We start from the raw sequence: 20,766 nt of genomic DNA, 5'->3' as shown, positions 1-20,766 counted from the left end.
TTTTATTTGGATTCGAAATGTAGTTTCTTATTTGACTCTTTTGCCCAGTCATCTGGCACGAAATTTTTTACTCTTTTGCCCAGTCATCTGGCACGAAATTTTTCAAAATGTTTCGTTATTTTTCGTAATATGAATTTTTCGCTGGACAATCTTTTTTATATTGTTAACTGTACAATTAATAACCAAAAACAAATAAGAATAGCAAATTTCATTGTGTATATCAAAAGAATAAATTATTATTAGGTGAACGAAAACTTCTGGAACATGTTGCAGAATATTTTTGAGTGAGTGTACATTTTCGAAATAAGGTGCTTCTTATATTTTATAATTGTCTTTCGGCGTTTTCTCGTCAGTATCGTAGCTCCTGCAGAATAGGAGAGTCTTTAGTTCCTTTTTAAATTTGCATTCTGCTTGTATGCTCTTCACTTCCGGATCATTTATCAGATTTCTAATAGTGTTAGTTTTATTTCCTACGGACTGTATGTTTATTAATCTGCATAGAAGATTATTAGTCAAAGGTCTGGTCCGTATTATTTTTCACCTTTGATACATATTCTTTATATACTGTGCACTTATTGCCATCACATGTTTTATGTTTAGTATCACTATGGCCTTTCTTTACACAGTTTTTACACTTGAAGATGCTGCTAGCACATTCATTTGATTTGTGATTTTCACCACATCTAGGGCAAGCTTGGTCATTTCTACAATTTGTTGCGCTATGACCAAATTCCTGACATTTATAGCTCTGATAGGGCATGTAACAGTCGTATACTTTGCAACGGCTATACAGTGTAAACAATCTATCACCTCTATCATAGATAGCCTTTCGTATTTGTGGTGTGCATTTGATGATATAGTGTTTGTATCTGTCATCTTTGGCTATCATTTCCTTAACAATTTATAGGTCGTCATTTTCAGAGATGAGGTTATTTATCCATGGATTTTTCTTTACAATTTTAGCAACAATGTCATCTATGTCTTTCGGGACATAGACTACTTTTATTTTTGGTTTAAGTTTACCTTTCTCATTTACTGAGATTTCCAGAATCTCCATTTTTGCCATTTCTAAGTTTTTCTGTCTGGAAATCTTACAAATAAGTGTCCATCTCTTGTTGTTTTAATCTGTTCAACTGGGGCCGTTATTTGACTCATAATTTGTCTTTTCATTTGCTGCAGTGCTCTCTTCGTTTGTAGATTTGATCAGAAGCACGTTTTTTGTCTTTAATGATTCAGCAAAAGTTTTGTCCATGTTTGTCATGGTCTTTACATCTTTATCAACATTGTCAATTTTGTTTTGGATTTCATCTATGTTGATCATTACGTCACCAGTTTTCTGTGCCGAATCCTGAATCAACTTTGTTAATGTCTCTGTGTTTTCTTTTATTTCTTCAAGTTCATCTTCGATGAGTTTTTGTGTGTTCTTTGTTCAGGCCTCCTGCAATTATTACAGATGTACAATATGTTCTCACTACCAAGTATGGGTGTGTATCTGGGCTCTATACCGGAGCATCCGTAATGAAACCAAGTGTCGCAAGTATCACAGCAAGTTCCTTCATCAACAGCTTCTCCAGAGGAAAGTCCGCAGGTTGCTGACTCTCTCTCGATTGGGGTTGACTCAGCTTTCTCCAGTACTTTCTTTAGAGTTGCATCGTTACGTGCTGCATTGATAATTATGAGCAAATGTTCGTATGATAGACTGATAGTCCCTTTATTTGATTTAATTTCTATAGTACTTATTTTCTCTTTTTCCTTCTTCTTCGTTTTCACTTTGAACATCGCGCAAGTCAGGCACTTTTACGCAAAGCACTTCAAAGACACGTCCGACCCGCACGAAAGCTACTCATGCACATGTAAGGTGTCAAAGAAACGAGCAGGTAAAAGTTACTGCTACTTTATTACAGATCCAGGCAGTTTATATAGCGGCCGACTGACGCCGGCCCGCGAGAGACAATGGAATTGACTGTGACCTGAGGTCGAAACAATAAACAATAATATGCAGTGAACGAGTACAAATTACAATACAAAACATACAGAACTACAATATGGATACAGTCTTGATGCCTGTGAATGAAGAAACATGTGATACACAATGTGTGACATTTGTATAAATACGCATAAAGTAAAAATGATTAAAATGCGTGACCTGGCACGTTTTAGGCGTGACTAATTGAGTTTGAAGAAAATGGGAAGTCACCAAAGAAAACATGCTCAGCGGAGACTTAATTAATGGCGCCGCCGAAAACACTACGCTGGCGCCGATGTGGTGACTTTACAAATACTCCCAAGACGAGGGACGCGTCTGACTAATCCCTGTATCTGCTGGGACGCTGAAGGGTGCCGCGGCTCCTTGAAGATAACGGAGGGGCCTCCCGCCTGTGAGGCTGCTGGTTGGGCGGTCCCTTCCTGGGGGCGCGCGCGCCTGCGGGGTGAGGCGTGCTGGAGTGTGGTTGGGCGGAAGGGGTTCTGCGTCGCTGCCGGGACTCTCCGACAGAAAGGCGGGCTTTGACCGGTCTATTGAAACCCAGTCGTCCTTGCCTGGGAGTGCCAGCTGGAACGCCTTGCTGTTTCGTTCCAGCACGCGGAAGGGTCCCCTGTAGGGCTTGGTTAGTGGTGGACGGACGGCGTCGACTCTGACGAAGACGTGGGTGGCGGATGACAGCTGTGGCGGCATGAAGGTGGTTGCTTTTGTCGATGTATGAGCGCCTGCAAGGCGAACTTGCCGCCACGTCGCGGATCCTCTGCAGTGATGGGGAGTGGCGTTCATCCGTCACGAGCTCTCCCGGCACCACGAGGGTTCCCCATAGGTTTGTTCAGCTGCAGATGGGGTGCCGTCGGCTCTGGGGCGGTTCTCAACCCGAGGAGGACCCACGGCAGCTGATGTTTCCAATCCTCGGCGGTGCAGCGGGCCATGAGGGATGACTTTAGGGACCTGTGGAACCGTTCAACCAGGCCGTTGGCCGCTGGGTTGTACGCTGTGGTGGTGTGGTGTGTGGTTCCCAGCAGTTGAGCCAGGGCAGACCACAACTCGGAGAGGAAGGCGGGGCCCCTGTCGGTTGTGATGTGGTCCGGGACGCCGGCGGCTAACCCAACTGGAGAGCAGGGCCTCGGCGCACGCGCTGGCGGTGGCTTCTTGCATGGGTGTGGCCGGGCCACCTCGTTGAACGGTCTACCACCGCCAGGAGGTATCTGGATCCACCTGATGGGGAAGGGGCCCGACGACGTCGATGTGGATGTGGCCGAAGCGGCGCCCTGGCTGTGGGAACTCGCCTACCCCGACTGCTTGTGACGACCCACCTTACTGGTCTGGCACTGCAGGCACTGTTTTGCCCAGGCTGTGGCGTCCTTTTGCACCCGTGCCAGACGAACTTTTTGAAAGCAGTTTGGCGTGGTCCTGCCGGAGGGGTGTGAGAGGCCGTGAATTATGTCGAATACCTGGCGGCGGCGTGAGGCTGGAACCAAAGGGCGGGGCTGACCTGTGCTGATGTCACAGAGCAGGCTGGGGCCTTCGGGGCGAGGTCACGTCCGCCACTTGAGGGATGTGATGGCGGTGCGGTATGCTGGGGTTTCTGGGTCAGCGGCCTGTTCTCTGGCAAGGTCCTGGTAATCTACACCAAGCTGCACTGCGTTCAACTCGACTCTGGAGAGGGCGTCTGCTACGGGATTTTTCTTGCCGGGAGGTACCTGACGGAACAGGTAAATTCGGCTATGGCTGAGAGGTGGCGCTGCTGTCTGGAAGACCATGCGTCCCCCTGCATCGTGAAGGCGTGAACCAGTGGCTGATGGTCTGTGAAGATTGTGAAGGGCGTCCTCCAGGAGGAACTTGAAGTGCCGAACTGCGCGGTACATCGCGCAGAGTTCCCTGTCGAAGGTGCTGTAGCGGGTCTCTGCGGGATTGAACTTCTTGCTGAAGAAGAAGGCGATGGGCTGGGGCGCCGTTGATGATTTGCTCCAGAACAGCACTGCAGGCGATGTTACTGGCGTCTGTCGTCAGCTGGAGGGGGGCCCTGGGATCCTGGTGTGCCAAGGCGGTTGCCTTGGCGAGGGCGGCCTTCGTCAGGGAAAAGGCCTGCTGCTGGCTGGGTCCCCAAGACAGGGACTTCGGTTGGCCTTTTAGGACTTCCGTCAGGGGGCCGTGGTGTGCGCGATCCCGGGATGAACCGCCTGTAGAAGTTTACCATCCCAAGGAACTCCTGGACGGCCTTGATGGAGGTGGGTGTCGGGAACCTGGCTACGGCTGCTACTTTCAATGTAAGAGGGCGGACGCCTGTCGGAGACACCTTGTGACCCAGGAATTCTGCTTTCTGGACGCCGAAGGTACACTTGTCAAAACGGACGACGAGGCCGTTCTCTTGGAGGCGCTGGAGGACTGCCCTGATGTGTCTCTGGTGTTCGCTGTGAGACCTGGAAAATATGAGAATGTCGTCGACGTAGCAGACGCAGAACTTTAGGTTCCCCAGGATGCTGTCCATGAGCCGCTGGAAGGTGGCCCCGGCGTTCCTCAGCCCGAAGGTGGAGAAGGCGAACACGTAGGACCCGAAGGGCGTGATGATGGCTGTCTTTGGTATGTCCTCTGGCGCAACAGGTACCTGGAAATAAGATTTAAGAAGGTCCAATTTAGTGAATATTTTGGCCCCTTGAAAGGAGGCCGTGAGGTCCTGCATGTTGGGTAGAGGGTAGTGGTCGGGCTCTGTTGCAATGTTGAGCCGCCTGTAGTCGCCGCAGGGTTTCCAGGAGCCGTCCGGTTTCTGCACCATGTGGAGGGGGGAGGCCCATGGACTGGAGGCTTTCCTGCAGATGCCCATCCGCTCCATCTCCGCGAATGCTTTTTTCGCCTCCTGAAGGCGCTGAGGGGGAAGCCTGTGGAACTTCGCATGTGTCGGGGGCCCTTTAGTCGTTATATGGTGGTATATGCCGTGCTTGGCTGGGGCCCCGGGGACTTGGCAAAGCTCAGGCTTAAATACCTCAGGGAACTCCGACAGTAGGTGTGCATACTGGTGGGGGGCGACGGCGCTGATGGTGGGTCTGGGTCCCGCTGTTAACGGGAGAGACCGGCAGGAGTCGGTATCGAGGAGGCGCTTGCGCCTCACGTCGACTAGCAGGCCGAAGTGTGCCAGAAAATCGGCCCCCAGGAGTGGGGTTCTTACGTCCGTGACGATGAAGTCCCAGGAGTAACTCTGGCCAAGGATGGAGATCGACAGGAGCCTGGTGCCGTAGGAGAGGATGGGGGTTCCGTTGGCGGCCGTCAGGAAAGCGGCCGGGTCTGGTGTCTGGTTGCGGTCCTCTCTGGATGCTGGGAAGACCAATTTAAAGGCCCCTGTGTCGACCAGCATCATCCTGCCAGAGACGGTGTCGCGGACATAAAAACCTACTGTTTTAGAGGCCCTGGGTTCTTCGGCTGCCATGGCGGCCTGTCCTGCTGGCCACCGCCACCCCAGTTTTTTGAACGGGCGAACGAGTAGGGCTTCAGGCAGTTTTGGGCGTCCTTTCCGAACCACTTGTGGTAGGTAGCGAGCCGGGACCACCGTCTGCTGTGGGGACCTCCATCTGCTGTGGTTCAGGTGGACGTCTGGTTGCGTTTTAGCCGCTGTGAAGCCTTGACCGGGATGAGGTTGACAGGCATGGTGTAGGGGTAGATTTCCTGTCGAGGAGCTTATCTCCTGCCGCTTCTTTGTGCCACCCAAGTCTGGTAGTGACAGGAGATCTACGACCATGCTCCAAGCGTCTCTTGAATTGAGGGCGTGGCGTGGGTTTTGGCAAGGTCGATAGCACGGGCGGCCCGCTCGGCGATGGGCAGGAGCAAGCTTCGAGGAGGAACTTTTTTGTGGTGCTGTATGTGAGGGTGTGTGTTTGGTACTCGCGAGATGAGTTTTCTGTACACGTCCTCCGGAAGGGCGTTGAGCACTGTGTCGGCCACATTTCGATGGGTCCCGATTCTGATGGCTCTCCACCCTGCGCAGCCAATCGATGGCAGTTTTACGGTGACGGGCGGCTTTACAGTGAGGGCGATTGTGTTGCCCGGCCGTCGTGTGTTCGGGCGCTGGTGTGGAGTTGCAGGAGGGCCTCGATGCGGGGCGGGGCGCGCGGGTGTGATGGGAGGTAGGTAAACCTCCGAGTCCGCGGGTCCGTGTTTAACTGCATGAAGGAGGGATATCCGCGTCCATGCTCGCTCCTTTGACCCCTTACTGGAGTGGGGTACTCGCGTCAGCACGCACTTTTCGTGTGCCGTGTGGTTCCGCTAGTGACGCTGGTGGGGTACGCCGACGACGAGTCAGCACGCTCAAACGCTGGTTACAGCGCGTGTTTAGGCCGCTAAGAGCGTTTTGGAGAAATCCTGGAGCCAAGACCAAGTCGCCGTGTCAGTCCGCTAATGGCTCCGGGATACTCCGGGGTCACCACTGTAAGGTGTCAAAGAAACGAGCAGGTAAAAGTTACTGCTACTTTATTACAGATCCAGGCAGTTTATATTGCGGCCGACTGACGCGGGCCCGAGAGACAATGGAATTGACTGTGACCTGAGGTCGAAACAATAAACAATAATATGCAGTGAACGAGTACAAATTACAATACAAAACATACAGAACTACAATATGGATACAGTCTTGATGCCTGTGAATGAAGAAACATGTGATACACAATGTGTGACATTTGTATAAATACGCATAAAGTAAAAATGATTAAAATGCGTGACCTGGCACGTTTTAGGCGTGACTAATTGAGTTTGAAGAAAATGGGAAGTCACCAAAGAAAACATGCTCAGCGGAGACTTAATTAATGGCGCCGCCGAAACACTACGCTGGAGGAGGGAGGGAGGATCATTACATCTCTAATTCGAAGAGCGTGATTTTGACGGAAGCGAGTAAGTTCGTTATAAAATTGTTTTTTGTGTGGTGATAATTAAGGTCCCCAATTATACAAATATGATCAGCAGTAGATCCGTGAATAATGCTGTGTAACTCACCTAGGATCATGTAGTATTGATCAAAATTATTGTTCTTTTCCCAGGGCATATAATAAACATTAATTATTAGGATCTTAGAATCCCCTACTGTCACTTGAAGCCCTAGCAATCTATCACTCCTATAGGTCAACACATTCACCATATTGTCTAACGATTTGTGTCACAGGAAAGAAAGGCCCCCTTTCGGGCGACCGGCTACGATGTGATCTGTATCTTGCACCGATGAGGTCGAGAAACTCTGAAGTCTTCATGCACTGAATCGCAGATGGCAAGGTCATGAGGCCAGAGGAGCGTTTCTTGTAATGCAATGCTGCCTTTGAAGATTTTGCAAAACATGTTTAAGGGAGGAATGTTCCGCTTGAGTCCAAAAATATTCCAAGAGATTTTATTATAGTGTATCCATGGCAACTCACGAAGATGGGAAATGAATGAGTTTAACATTTGGGTGGATGGGGGGTTGGCCAGCGGGGGTGGGCATTCACTCGGTTTGGGAGGATAGCTGGCACTTGTGGTAGAAGGCGAGTGTGCCTTAACCCCTACTTGGGGTGTCAGTAAGTTCCCCTTGGGGAGGTTGGTCCCGGATTAGGTTGTATCTTGAGACTTTTATATTAGGACCAAAATTCTCGCCTTTAAGAACATCTAGGTGGTGAAATAGGCAGGTAATCCTGTAGGCCACTTTATGTTTAGTTTTGCATGGGAGTTTGTGGGAGATAAGAGGGTCGGAGCCCGTGAGAAACTTGACTCTCTCTACTATGGCGTCTAGCTTCACCGATGAGTGTAAATTATGAATCACAACGAGACACATCTCTTCTCAGGGTGATTTACGAATGTTGGGCTTCGGTTCAGTGGACAATCGAGATGTTTTCTTTTTTCTACTTGCTTGTGTCTGCCAACCCCCAGTCCCCTCATGATCAATCACATCTTCATCCAAGACGGGGGGTTGGGAGGGAGGGAGATAGGGTCGGAAGACTCACGAGGGATGGTGATCGTCGCTGAAGATCTATCTTCCACCGGAGGCACTGGGGAGGGAGTGGAGGTTGGGGGTTCGTCGGTCCTCTCTGATAGGTCTACAGGTGATGTGGGCGCTTCATCCGAGGGAGAGAGGGCAGTTCCCTCAGGGGAGGGTATGGCTATCTCGACTGCGTCGCACCCTCACTTCTCTCGTGTTGTTGGGAGGCGAGGAAATAATAGATGCCTCATTCAAAGGAGTCTGGTAGCTTGCTGTGAGACTGTCTAATGATTCCTGCACTCCTTTGATCGCATCCCAGATCCGTGAAAGATTGTTAGTTTCCACAGTTTTAGGCTGTCGAATGATTCCTGTAATCCTTTGATCAAGTCCCAGGTCTGTGAAAATTTGTCTTGTGCTTCCTCTTTTTTTTTCTGATGTTTTGTCAATTTTTTCTGGGAGGGATTTTGCTTTTAGGAAGGCATTTTCTACCATGTGGTACACTGCAGGTAGGCTTAGATCAGCAGGCCCCTTTGGAGGCAGATTGTAAGGGTCATGGCGTAGATTTCCACCGAGCAGGTCCTTAGCTACTTAGTGATATATGATATTTTCTTGAGAGAGGATAAGCTTTTCGTGGGTCGCTCCTGGAGAGTGGTTTCTGGTATCAGGTCTTTGCATTTTGTATATGCAGCGTTGATTTCGTCATCGGAGAAGGCTGCACTGACCGATTCTATAGTAGGCTCGACACCGGAACGGCTTGATTGGTATTGTATAAAGTAAAGACAATTGTTCGCGAGTACAGAACTTGTGTGTGGGGCACAGGTATTGTTATGTGCCAGGGTCACTGGCATGACGGTTGGAGGTTGGTCAGATGACATTTTTGTGGGTAAGGGAGGGCCAAGCACTAACACATACACAGCACCCTAGTACCCAATTCCCAGGGCCAATAGGCTTTGAGAAGTTGAAACTCGAAAATATTGAAGGCACTGGTTGGGGCAGAATGTGGATTAATATATCTGCAATTACGCAACACTAATCGGCTTGCGCGCCGGGTATTACGTAGATACACTATTAACACATTTGCCTTTTATGAGAGGTATAATCACCAAGACCGAAAAACCCTTCTTGTTTGGTAAAAAATCGCGAGAGAAACCTCCAACACGTCCGCCCCCGACACACAAAGTTGAAGTAAGAAAAGAGAACCAGTTTAAGAACCTGTATAGGAACCAGTTCTAACAATTATGGAAGGAACACTTGGAATAAGTTGTCTACACCATGTATCCTACTAAGAAACATTAAACAAACCGCGGGAGTCAGCCTTTACCTCAACCCTAACCAGAAATGAAGATTCGTCCGTCTCCGACGTCAAGTACCAGTTCAAGCTAAGAGTAGTCCTGAGTTTATTAACCTAGGCCGGTGTGTCACACTTGTATTAGCCTATGCCCAGGATTGAATTGTTACGTATAGGCTAGTCTGAGTTAATTTTCCTAAAATGAATGGTAGCCTCCGAATGTAAGTCAGAACAGTTGACATATCAAGCCACACCAGAATATTTGGTCCTGTCTAACGATTTCGAAATGTCATGAGGCATTTATAACATCCTTATTGGTAATTATGAAGAAAATGTGTAGTTTTATGCTAGTGGTGCTTAAGCGACTCAATTTTTATCAGCTGGTTATGATTACGGTAGGCTGTGGTGAAATGTTATTTCACCGTAATCAGTTTGCAAGTACAGATTTCATACGCATTGTTTTTTGTTATACGTTTTGTGTATGACGGGACATCGATTTGGTTGAGTTCTTAACGCACGCTTGGGCCATCCAATTTCATTGATAACAAATACTTGTCATAATAGCAAAAGCACCGCATATTTATTTTATAGTAATTCGGTGTCGGTATAGGGTATCAGATATTTATGAGTGGGCCATAATTCGGTAACCATGGAGATAAGATGGTTCAGCCCCCTTTGGCCGCTTGTCATTTGTTGGCAGCGGATCCTATCTTCACAATGATACGTTATACGGATTGTAAAGCCCCATACACACTATGCATCATGTATCAGCCACGTGATGCAGTAGTGGTGTTGAATAAAATTACTAGCGGCCAAACTGTACTGCAACACTGCTCACTTGTTCTCCGGCCAGATTTGACAGTAAAGCGTCACATGTTCAAGAAGAGAAAATTGAAAGGGATATACAGATTGCGATTAATGGATTAATGGAGGGACAAATATTCCTTTTGCCCTTCCTTGTCGAGGTTCTTCAAAATGCCTTTAGCCACACTTATTATTCAAACATCTACTGTGTATTGTAATTCATAAAATACTTTTGACCTATAAGCTTTTCAGATAATATATATATATATATATATATATATAATATATATATATATATATATATATATATATATATATATATATATATATATATATATATATATATATTTTAAGAATTTATTCTTTAAAATATATATATATATTATATATATATATATATATATATATATATATATATATATATATATATATATATATATATATATATATATATATATATATATATATATATTTTAAGAATTTTAAGGTTTATGGTATTTTTACAGGCGGCAATGGAAACTTTATTTAATTGGCCTTGGAGTTCTGACTTGCGGTAAGGGAAATCGTAAAAACCAAAGAACAAAGGATGATTTTAGGAGCTGAAGGCTCTACTTCATAAGGGAATGTTACGTCAACACTTGGGATAAACTAAAGAATTATATTTACAAAAGAAAGCATTAGAAGGGAAAATGGGTAAGTAAATTGTTAAGGGGCTTGCAACGCCTGAAGATCCTTCTACTGGAGTCTTGACTAAGGGGAAGGCACAGTCCAAGATGAGTCCATTGCTGAATAGGTCCCTCTGCAAGAAAGATTTATCATTACACACCAGTAAACAATATAACACAGAATATGACTCTGAGTCTGCACTGAGGGTGCCAAGGACTCGAGGAATGAATGACCACTTTACACTTGAACACAGGACATTGGAAATGGGACTGGATAAACGGGCACAAGGACAAGCTGAATGCGGACACTCAAATAACACTCCTAAACGGCAAATTGTCGTGACTGAAAAGTCTTTACTCGCACTTTGCCTTAGGGGAAGCGGGTCTCTGGTGAAGGATGATGAGGGACGATCACACGTATGGTGATTGCTCGAGGATGACCATGGTCTGGAGTCAAACAGGGAGGAATGAAGGTCTCTCAGCAAATGTATCACTCACCTGCTTGTGTGGCTAACAGCCTCCCCTACGACTATGACTGCTACCGTACTTTTACTGCCACTGCACGTCTACTGCTCCTCAGATCTCCTGTCTTTCCCTTTTAAGGCCGCGGCCATGTGTTGTGGAAATGCAAATTCATAATAATTGGGGCTGTGTGCAAAAGATGTGTCATTTGCCAGGTGTCCAGCCATCTGGTTGCCTCTTCCCAGGTATCCTGCGGATGGAAAGACAATTCAGCAGCTTAATCTGCCTTTAGAAGGTCGTTTTAAGCACCCCGCCTCGTACCTTTGCCTTTTTTAACCCGTGCCATCTCAATGTCTGTTCCAGGTAAAGAAAGGGACAGATTGAATTGTTGATAACTTTGTTCTGATATCTAGGTCAACTAGGACCAGCCATGTATCGACGACCCTACTCTCAATAAACAAAGGGCAAATTAGGTTGGGGAGCGCATGTGCAGCGATCTTGTAAATTATAATAGCATATATATATATATATATATTTATATATATTTATATATATATATATATATATATATATATATCATATATATATATATATATATATAATATTTATATTATAAAGCATCCCAGCCACCAAACACTCAATTTAAAGCTGGAAAATACAACAGTGTAGAGTGTTGGTCCTTGTTCATTCAAGGGGTTTGGCCGGTGGTGGTGATCGAGCCATCAGCGCTGGAGCTGAGTGCAACATCCTACCCCTCCGACTGCTGATGCATCACTGCGCAGGCTTTTGAAATCGGTCCGCCCCATCAACATGTTGGTGATGCGGCTTTGTGTTGAAAAAGTGGTTTTTCAATACATCCGTTCAACACTGCGCACATCATGATGCATAGTGTGTACGGGGCTTAAGGCAACAATTTTCCTGGTGGCAATAAATTGTCTTCTATTCAGAACTTTGGAAGGAACGCAATTGTTTATTTGGTAAATACCTACTTTCGTCATATCAACAACGCACAACTGCTGATGGGTGTAAAATAAGAGAATTGTCAAATTTAAAGTAACTTAGACTCAGAAATAATACATTTGCAAGAAATCGTCATTCCCTCTTCAATACATATCCGCAAGGCTGAGCTTATATAATATAAAGTAATTAAGGGAAAAAATGAAGGAAAGTATGCCAATTTACCAAAGATAAATTGAATATACCAATGCACATTAAGATGAACGGAAAGATGTTTGTGAATGTCATATAAGTGTTGTTAATTTTTTTATTATTATTATTATTATTATTATTATTATTATTATTATTATTATTATTATTATTATTATTATTATTATTATTATATACTAAAGCCAATTTTAGATCGAGCTCTTGGAAATGAATGAATTAGGATTTTTGTCAGACCAAACCTGAGCCTCAATGTATCTGGGTTTTTAACCGAACTTTATTTATTTCCGAAGTAACTGCTTGCAGTGTAATTCAGCATTTAATCAGTATACCCGATGAGTTGGTTGTAAACTAGCAGGTGAGCTGTTTCAGAGAGAAACCTTGACGACTACTACTAATCCTACGAAACTTAAGTTGGGATCACATGTGCTCAAATATGTATTGTCACGTGAATATGAGCTGCAAAACAAGCAGGCTGGTATTGTGATACCACCATCTAAGAGATAATACACTTTATCCTAGTCTTACCTGAGGGCAGAAACAAAAAAATAATGATGTGCATTGTGGCCTCCATTTATTTGAATGGCACTCACTGCAATTTTTTGTTAATGTATTATGAGTTAATAATACACTGCGAGAATTTATGTTTTTTGGGGGGATAGGGGTCCAACATCACTAAAGCTTTTCCTGAAAGCAAACTTATTTAGCATTATATAATTGTACGTCCGAGTTCTTAGACCGAATCATTTGTATGATTATGAAATTTCTTGGCAACTGCTGAGAAGGTTTTGATTGGGAATTTAATGATGACTTGTGTGTTCCATTCACATTATTATGATTCTATTCTTAACCACAGTCAATATGGAAACTTATAGCAGTGTTATTTACCTGAATGTCAATGCTCAAGTGAAAACATACCTTGCATACAAGACGTTTGATTGTATCCATTCAGCAGTGCCTGGGGGAGGAACGGATTTATCCCTGCATTAAATGTGTCTTCCACTGAAGAAATTTGCATTTTGTATCAAAAATTATTCTTTCTCCTTTTCTGCGCTTAATCCTTAGTCGGGTCGCTGTTGTAGATGAGCCTTCTCTAGTTGTTCTGAACGGCTCTTATCATAATTGGTTTTGGCAAATGTTTGTACAGCATGATGCCCATCCTGACTACAACCCTCACTATTTATATGGGATTGGTACTGGTGCTGAGTTGGGCTGGATTGCAGACTCGCAAATGAGTCTGCACTTACTGTAAAACGTACCAGATAATGTATATACGCTATCTGAAGAATGCTGACGGCATAATGTGATTTAAATTTGACAGATCCTCAGTTTCCAACCAGTGGCAGAGTTGTGTTGAAAGACTGAATCCCTTCTTCAAGAGCTGTGGAGCTTGAGTAAAGTGTTATCTTATTTAAATATGCAAGCGTCGAAAGTATATGGTATCTAAAGTATATACAATATGATGTGCAGGGCTGGATTAAGACCTAAGCACCGAATATATGATGGTAACCCACCTCCGCCCACTCACAAGTGACACTGACGCTTGACAAGTACTTACGTCTGTCGTATTGAACAGGTTAGATCTAAAGCGAGTGCATTTGCCGGATTCCAGTTGTGTTGTATTCCCCAGATTGAAGTGTACTGACCTCTTCAGTATTATAATGATATAAATGTTAATATTTTATTATTATTAATATTCTTGTAAATGTATTTTTTTCATATGTTGTGGGCCCTGATTCAGTTACAAAATTTACACCATGGTCCATTGAAATCTGGCTTTAGAAAAGAACTCTGTAAGGCCCTCCCTCCCCTGTGACCCCAAGCATGTGTTTATTTTGCATCAAATGGTTTATCCGGAGAGCTGTTAATCAGCTCAGTGGTCTGGTTAAACGAAGGTGTATTTTTCAGAGCGGAAAATATAATATGCCTGAACAATCTGGAATTTGTGCTGAATAACTGAAGCATGTTGGAATGGGGCTAATTCTGAAATTACTAAATAAACGGATTTTTAGAAGTACACTCGTGTGATTAAACACATTTTTAGATAAAGTTTTTTATGATGTCATTCTTCTTCATTGGCAGTTTGCCCTCCTTCCATTCCTTCTGATTTTCCCACATGTCTGGGTCATAGAAAATAGAAATAAGTGTAAAAGTAGATGAGGCCGGGTATTTCTGAACTCTCCTTTAACACTATAATGCTCCACTGACATAGTGTATCTTACCTTATATCTTAGGCATAATGGTAGTAGCTGGCCAAATCAATGGATCTGTCATGTTTGAAGAATCACAATGTCTTAATGTTTGAAGAAGCACAGTGTCTGAGAAATTTTGTATCTTCTGTTCAGTATGCCGATGATGCAACACGTGCGTGTAGTAAAGTCCTCATTTATGAGAAATGAAACTGCCCCCAGCTTCAGTCGGGACATGATTCGAATCAGCGAATGGTGTAGTTGGTGGGTTATGAGACCGAACTCCATTAAAACGAAAACTATTGATTAGCAGAGATTCTGTAAGGTGTCAAAGAAACGAGCAGGTAAAGGTTACTGCTGCTTTATTACAGATCCAGGCGGCTTATATTGCGGCCGACTGACGCCGGGCCGTGAGAGACAATGGAATTGACTGTGACCTGAGGTCGAAACAATAAACAATAATATGCAGTGAACGAGTACAAATTACAATACAAAACATACAGAGCTACAATATAGATACAGTCTTGATGCCTGTGAATGAAGAAACATGTGATACACAATGTGTGACATTCGTATAAATACCATAAAGTAAAAATGATTAAAATGCGTGACCTGGCACGTTTTAGGCGTGACTAATTGAGCTTGAAGAAAACGGGAAGTCACCAAAGAAAACAAGCTCAGCGGAGACTTAATTAATGGCGCGCGCGAAACACTATCCTGGCGCCGGGTGGTGACTTTACAAATACTCCCCCAAGACGAGGGACGCGTCTGATTAATCCCTGTACCTGGTGGGACGCTGAAGGGTGCCGCGGCTCCTTGAAGATAACTGAGGGCCCCCGCCTGTGAGGCTGCTGTTTGGGCGGTCCCTTCCTGGGCGGCGCGCCCTGCCTGGGGTGAGGGCGTGCTGGAGTGCGTTTGGGCGGAAGGGGTGCTGCGTCGCTGCCGGGACTCTCCGACAGGAAGGCGGGCTTTAGCCGGTCTATGGAAACCCAGTCGCCCTTGCCTGGGAGTGCCAGCCGAACGCCTTGCTGTTCCGCTCCAGCACGCGGAAGGGTCCCCTGTAGGGCTTAGTTAGTGGTGGGACGGACGGCGTCGACTCTGACGAAGACGTGGGTGGCGGATGACAGCTGTGGCGGCACGAAGGTGGTTGCTCTGTCGATGTATGAGCGCCTGCAAGGGGCGAACTTGCCGGCCACGTCGCGGAGCCTCTGCAGAGATGGGGAGTGGCGAACATCCGTCACGAGCTCTCCCGGCACCACGAGGGGTTCCCCATAGGTTTGTTCAGCTGCGGATGGGGTGCCGTCGGCTCTGGGGGCGGTCCTCAACCCGAGGAGGACCCACGGCAGCTGATGTTTCCAGTCCTCGGCGGTGCAGCGGGCCATGAGGGATGACTTTAAGGACCTGTGGAACCGTTCAACCAGGCCGTTGGCCGCTGGGTTTTGCGCTGTGGTGGTGTGGTGCGTGGTTCCCAGCAGTTGAGCCAGGGCAGACCACAGCTCGGAGAGGAAAGCGGGGCCTGTCGGTTGTGATGTGGTCCGGGGCGCCCGGCGGCTAACCCAACTGGAGAGCAGGGCCTCGGCGCACGCGCTGGCGGTGGCTTCTTGCATGGGCGTGGCCGGGCCACCTCGTCGAACGGTCTACCACCGTGAGGAGGTATCTGGATCCGCCTGATGGGGAAGGGGCCCGACGACGTCGATGTGGATGTGGCGGCGGCGCCCTGGCTGTGGGAACTCGCCTACCCCCGACTGCGTGTGACGACCCACTTTACTGGTCTGGCACTGCAGGCACTGTTTTGCCCAGGCTGTGGCGTCCTTTTGCACCCCGTGCCAGACGAACTTTTTGAAAGCAGTTTGGCGTGGTCCTGCCGGAGGGGGTGAGAGGCCGTGAATGATGTCAAATACCTGGCGGCGTGAGGCTGGAACCAAAGGGCGGGGGCTGGCCTGTGCTGATGTCACAGAGCAGGCTGGGGCCTCCGGGGCGAGAGGGTCACGTCCCGCCACTTGAGGGATGTGATGGCGGTGCGGTATGCTGGGGTTTCTGGGTCAGCGGCCTGTTCTCTGGCAAGGTCCTGGTAATCTACACCAAGCTGCACTGCGTTCAACTCGACTCTGGAGGCGTCTGCTACGGATTTTTCTTGCCGGGAGGTACCTGACGGAACAGGTAAATTCGGCTATGGCTGAGAGGTGGCGCTGCTGTCTGAAGACCATGCGTCCCCTGCTTCGTGAAGGCGTGAACCAGTGGCTGGTGGTCTGTGAAGATTGTGAAGGGCGTCCCCTCCAGGAGGAACTTGAAGTGCCGAACTGCGCGGTACATCGCGCAGAGTTCCCTGTCGAAGGTGCTGTAGCGGGACTCTGCGGGGACTGAACTTCTTGCTGAAGAAGGCGATGGGCTGGGGCGCCGTTGATGATTTGCTCCAGAACAGCACCGCAGGCAACGTTACTGGCGTCTGTCGTCAGCTGGAGGGGAGCCTTGGGATCCTGGTGTGCCAAGGCGGTTGCCTTAGTGAGGGCGGCCTTCGTCAGGGAAAAGGCCTGCTGCTGGCTGGGTCCCCAAGACAGGGACTTCGTTGACCTTTTAGGACTTCCGTCAGGGGCCGTGGTGTGCGCGATCCCGGGATGAACCGCCTGTAGAAGTTTACCATCCCAAGGAACTCCTGGACGGCCTTGATGGAGGTGGGTGTCGGGAACTTGGCTCACGGCTGCCACTTTCGATGTAAGAGGGCGGACGCCTGTCGGAGACACCTCGTGACCCAGGAATTCTGCTTTCTGGACGCCGAAGGTACACTTGTCAAAACGGACGACGAGGCCGTTTTCTTGGAGGCGCTGGAGGACTGCTTTGATGTGCCTCTGGTGTTCGCTGTGAGACCTGGAAAATATGAGAATGTCGTCGACGTAGCAGACGCAGAATTTTAGGTCCCCAGGATGCTGTCCATGAGCCGCTGGAAGGTGGCCCGGCGTTCCTCAGCCCGAAGGTGGAGAAGGCGAACACATAGGACCCGAAGGGCGTGATGATGGCTGTCTTTGGTATGTCCTCTGGCGCAACAGGTACCTGGAAAATAAGATTTAAGAAGGTCCAATTTAGTGAATATTTTGGCCCCGTGAAAGGAGGCCGTGAGGTCTTGCATATTGGGCAGAGGGTAGTGGTCGGGCTCCGTTGCAATGTTGAGCCGCCTGTAGTCGCCGCAGGGTCTCCAGGAGCCGTCCGGTTTCTGCACCATGTGGAGGGGGAGGCCCATGGACTGGAGGCTTTCCTGCAGATGCCCATCTGTTCCATCTCCGCGAATGCTTTTTCGCCTCCTGAAGGCGCTGAGGGGGAAGCCTGCGGAACTTCGCATGTGTCGGGGCCCTTTAGTCACTATATGGTGGTATATGCCGTGCTTGGCTGGGGCCCGGGGACTTGGCGGCTCGGGCTTAAACACCTCAGGGAACTCCGACAGAAGGTGTGCATACTGGTGGGGCGACGGCGCTGATGGTGGGTCTGGGTCCCGCCGTTAACGGGAGAGACCGGCAGGAGTCGGTATCGAGGAGGCGCTGCGCCCCACGTCGACTAGCAGGGCGAAGTGCGCCAGAAAATCGGCCCCCAGGAGTGGGGGTTCCACGTCGCGACGATGAAGTCCCAGGAGTAACTCTGGCCCAGGATGGAGATCGACAGGAGCCTGGTGCCGTAGGGAGAGGATGGGGTTCCGTTGGCGGCCGTCAGGAAGGCGGCCGGGTCTGGTGTCTGGTTGCGGTCCTCTCTGGATGCTGGGAAGACCGACTTAAAGGCTCCTGTGTCGACCAGCATCATCCTGCCGGAGACGGTGTCGCGGACGTAAAACCTACTGTTTTTGAGGCCCTGGGTTCTTCGGCTGCCATGGCGGCCTGTCCTGCTGGCGCTGCCACCCCGCTTTTTTGAACGGTTGAACGAGCAGGGCGGCAGGCAGTTTCGGGCGTCCTTTCCGAACCACTTGTGGTAGCGACAGAAGCCCCGGGACCACCGTCTGCTGTGGTTCGGTGGACGTCTGTTGGCGATGGCGTTGACGGGCTGCACGTCCTCTTCAGGCTGGGCGGAGCTGACCGGCTGTGTGGCCGGTTTTAGCCGCTGTGAAGCCTTGACGGAGTCTGTGAGGTGTTGTGCCGCCTCTATGAGGTCCTCGACAGGCATGGTGTAGGGGTGAGCGATCTGGTTGCGACTTCCGGGAGGAGTTGGCGAAGGAAGATTTCCCGTATGAAGCTTATCTCCTGCCGCTTGTTTGTGCCACCCAAGACTGGTATTGACAGGAGATCTCGACCATGCCCCAAGCGTCTCTTGGATTGAGGTCGTGGCGTGGATTATTGGCAAGGTCGATAGCACGGGCGCCCGCTCGGCGATGGGCAGGAGCAAGCTTCGAGGAGGAACTTTTGTGGTGCTGTATGTGAGGGTGAGTGTTTGGTACTCGCGAGATGAGTTTGTTGTACACGTCCTCCGGAAGGGCGTTGAGCACTGTGTCGGCCTGTAGGATTTCGTCCGTGAGGTCCGCGATTCTGAAGTGGCTCTCCACCCTGCGCAGCCACCTCGATAGGTTCCCCTGCGAAACGGCGGCAGCTTTACGGTGAGGGCGGCCCGCGATTGTGTTGCCCGGCCGTCGTGTGTTCGGGCGCTGGTGTGGAGTTGCGGGAGGGCCTCGATGCGGGGCGGGCGCGGCTGTGATGGGAGGTAGGTAAACCTCGGAGTCCGCGGGTCCGCGTTTAACTGCATGAAGGAGGGATATCCGCGTCCATGCTCGCTCCTTTGACCCCTTACTGGAGTAGGGGTACTCGCGTCAGTACGCACTTTCGTGCGCCGTGTGGTTCCGCTAGTGACGCTGGTGGGGGGCGCCGCCGACGAGAGTCAGCACGCTCAAACGCTGGTTACAGCGCCGTGTTTAGGCCGCTAAGAGCGTTTTTGGAGAAATCCTGGAGCCAAGACTGAGTCGCCGTGTGAGTCCGCTAATGGCTCCGGGATACTCGGGGTCACCACTGTAAGGTGTCAAAGAAACGAGCAGGTAAAGGTTACTGCTGCTTTATTACAGATCCAGGCGGCTTATATTGCGGCCGACTGACGCCGGGCCGTGAGAGACAATGGAATTGACTGTGACCTGAGGTCGAAACAATAAACAATAATATGCAGTGAACAAGTACAAATTACAATACAAAACATACAGAGCTACAATATAGATACAGTCTTGATGCCTGTGAATGAAGAAACATGTGATACACAATGTGTGACATTCGTATAAATACCATAAAGTAAAAATGATTAAAATGCGTGACCTGGCACGTTTTAGGCGTGACTAATTGAGCTTGAAGAAAACGGGAAGTCACCAAAGAAAACAAGCTCAGCGGAGACTTAATTAATGGCGCCGCCGAAACACTATCCTGGCGCCGAATTGGTGACTTTACAATTCTTACAAATTTTCCAACCTATCCTCCCCTTCAGGTGAATGAGTCTGAAGCTTTAACTATTGTAGGTGTAACTTTTGACACGCATCTTACTTTTGAGAAACATCTAATGAAAGTTTCAGCAAATGCCGAACGAAAGTTAGGGATTGTTTGTAAGGCCTCATATATTTATACCAGTGATAAAATCAATGCAACCTGTTTTAGGTCATTTGTGCTTCCTTTACTAGATTACTTTACTCCGGTGTGGATGCCTGCTTCTGCCAGAGCTTTATCTGTTAGATAGAGTGGTTTGTGGTGGTAGGTTTGTTTCCTAATATTAGCACGTATGATTGGGACAATCAACAGATGGTCAATTGCTCGTCAATTTTTCATAAGTTGTATTTTAACAGAGATCTTTCACATTCACAATTGCTCCCTGATTCCCTTTTCCTGCCGAGAGCAACCAGATTCGCTGAATAGCAGAATCAATATGTAGTACAGTGCCTCGCTGTCGAACTTATCAGTCCCGGGGGTCCTTTATTCCTTACACCGTTGGACTGTGGAACAGCCTCCCTGAGGATGTCGTGCAATTGAAATTTCAGAAGTTCAAGCGAAGATACAATGCATTACTACCCTAATATAATGCTCCTTGTATTTTAATAATTTACTTACAGTTTTATTTACTTATTTATTAATTTGTTAATTTATCTGGTTTTTTAATATGTGACCTCTTCTTTCGGTATTTCCCATTACCTTCTGTCACTTCTTTCGTATGAACACTGTATTCTTTGGGAGCTTGAATTCCAGTCAGTGGCCTCTGTGGGCTTGTTCTAATGAATAGGGTTCATCTTATGAATAATAATAATAATAATAATAATAATAATAATAATAATAATAATAATAATA

General features: G+C 47.8%; 1 protein-coding gene across 15 annotated transcripts in view; it reads left to right on the top strand.

Moving 5' to 3' along the window:
• LOC136832066 (von Willebrand factor A domain-containing protein 5A-like) overlaps positions 1-20,766 on the top strand; it is a 200,228-nt gene that overhangs the window by 40,657 nt on the left and 138,805 nt on the right. The gene's annotated exons all lie outside the window — the stretch shown is intronic.

This window comes from Macrobrachium rosenbergii, chromosome 49 (assembly GCF_040412425.1).
Source record: "Macrobrachium rosenbergii isolate ZJJX-2024 chromosome 49, ASM4041242v1, whole genome shotgun sequence".
Classification (NCBI taxonomy): domain Eukaryota; kingdom Metazoa; phylum Arthropoda; class Malacostraca; order Decapoda; family Palaemonidae; genus Macrobrachium; species Macrobrachium rosenbergii.
Note: the sequence above shows the minus strand (reverse complement) of the source record. Positions and strands in the feature narration are given on the sequence as shown.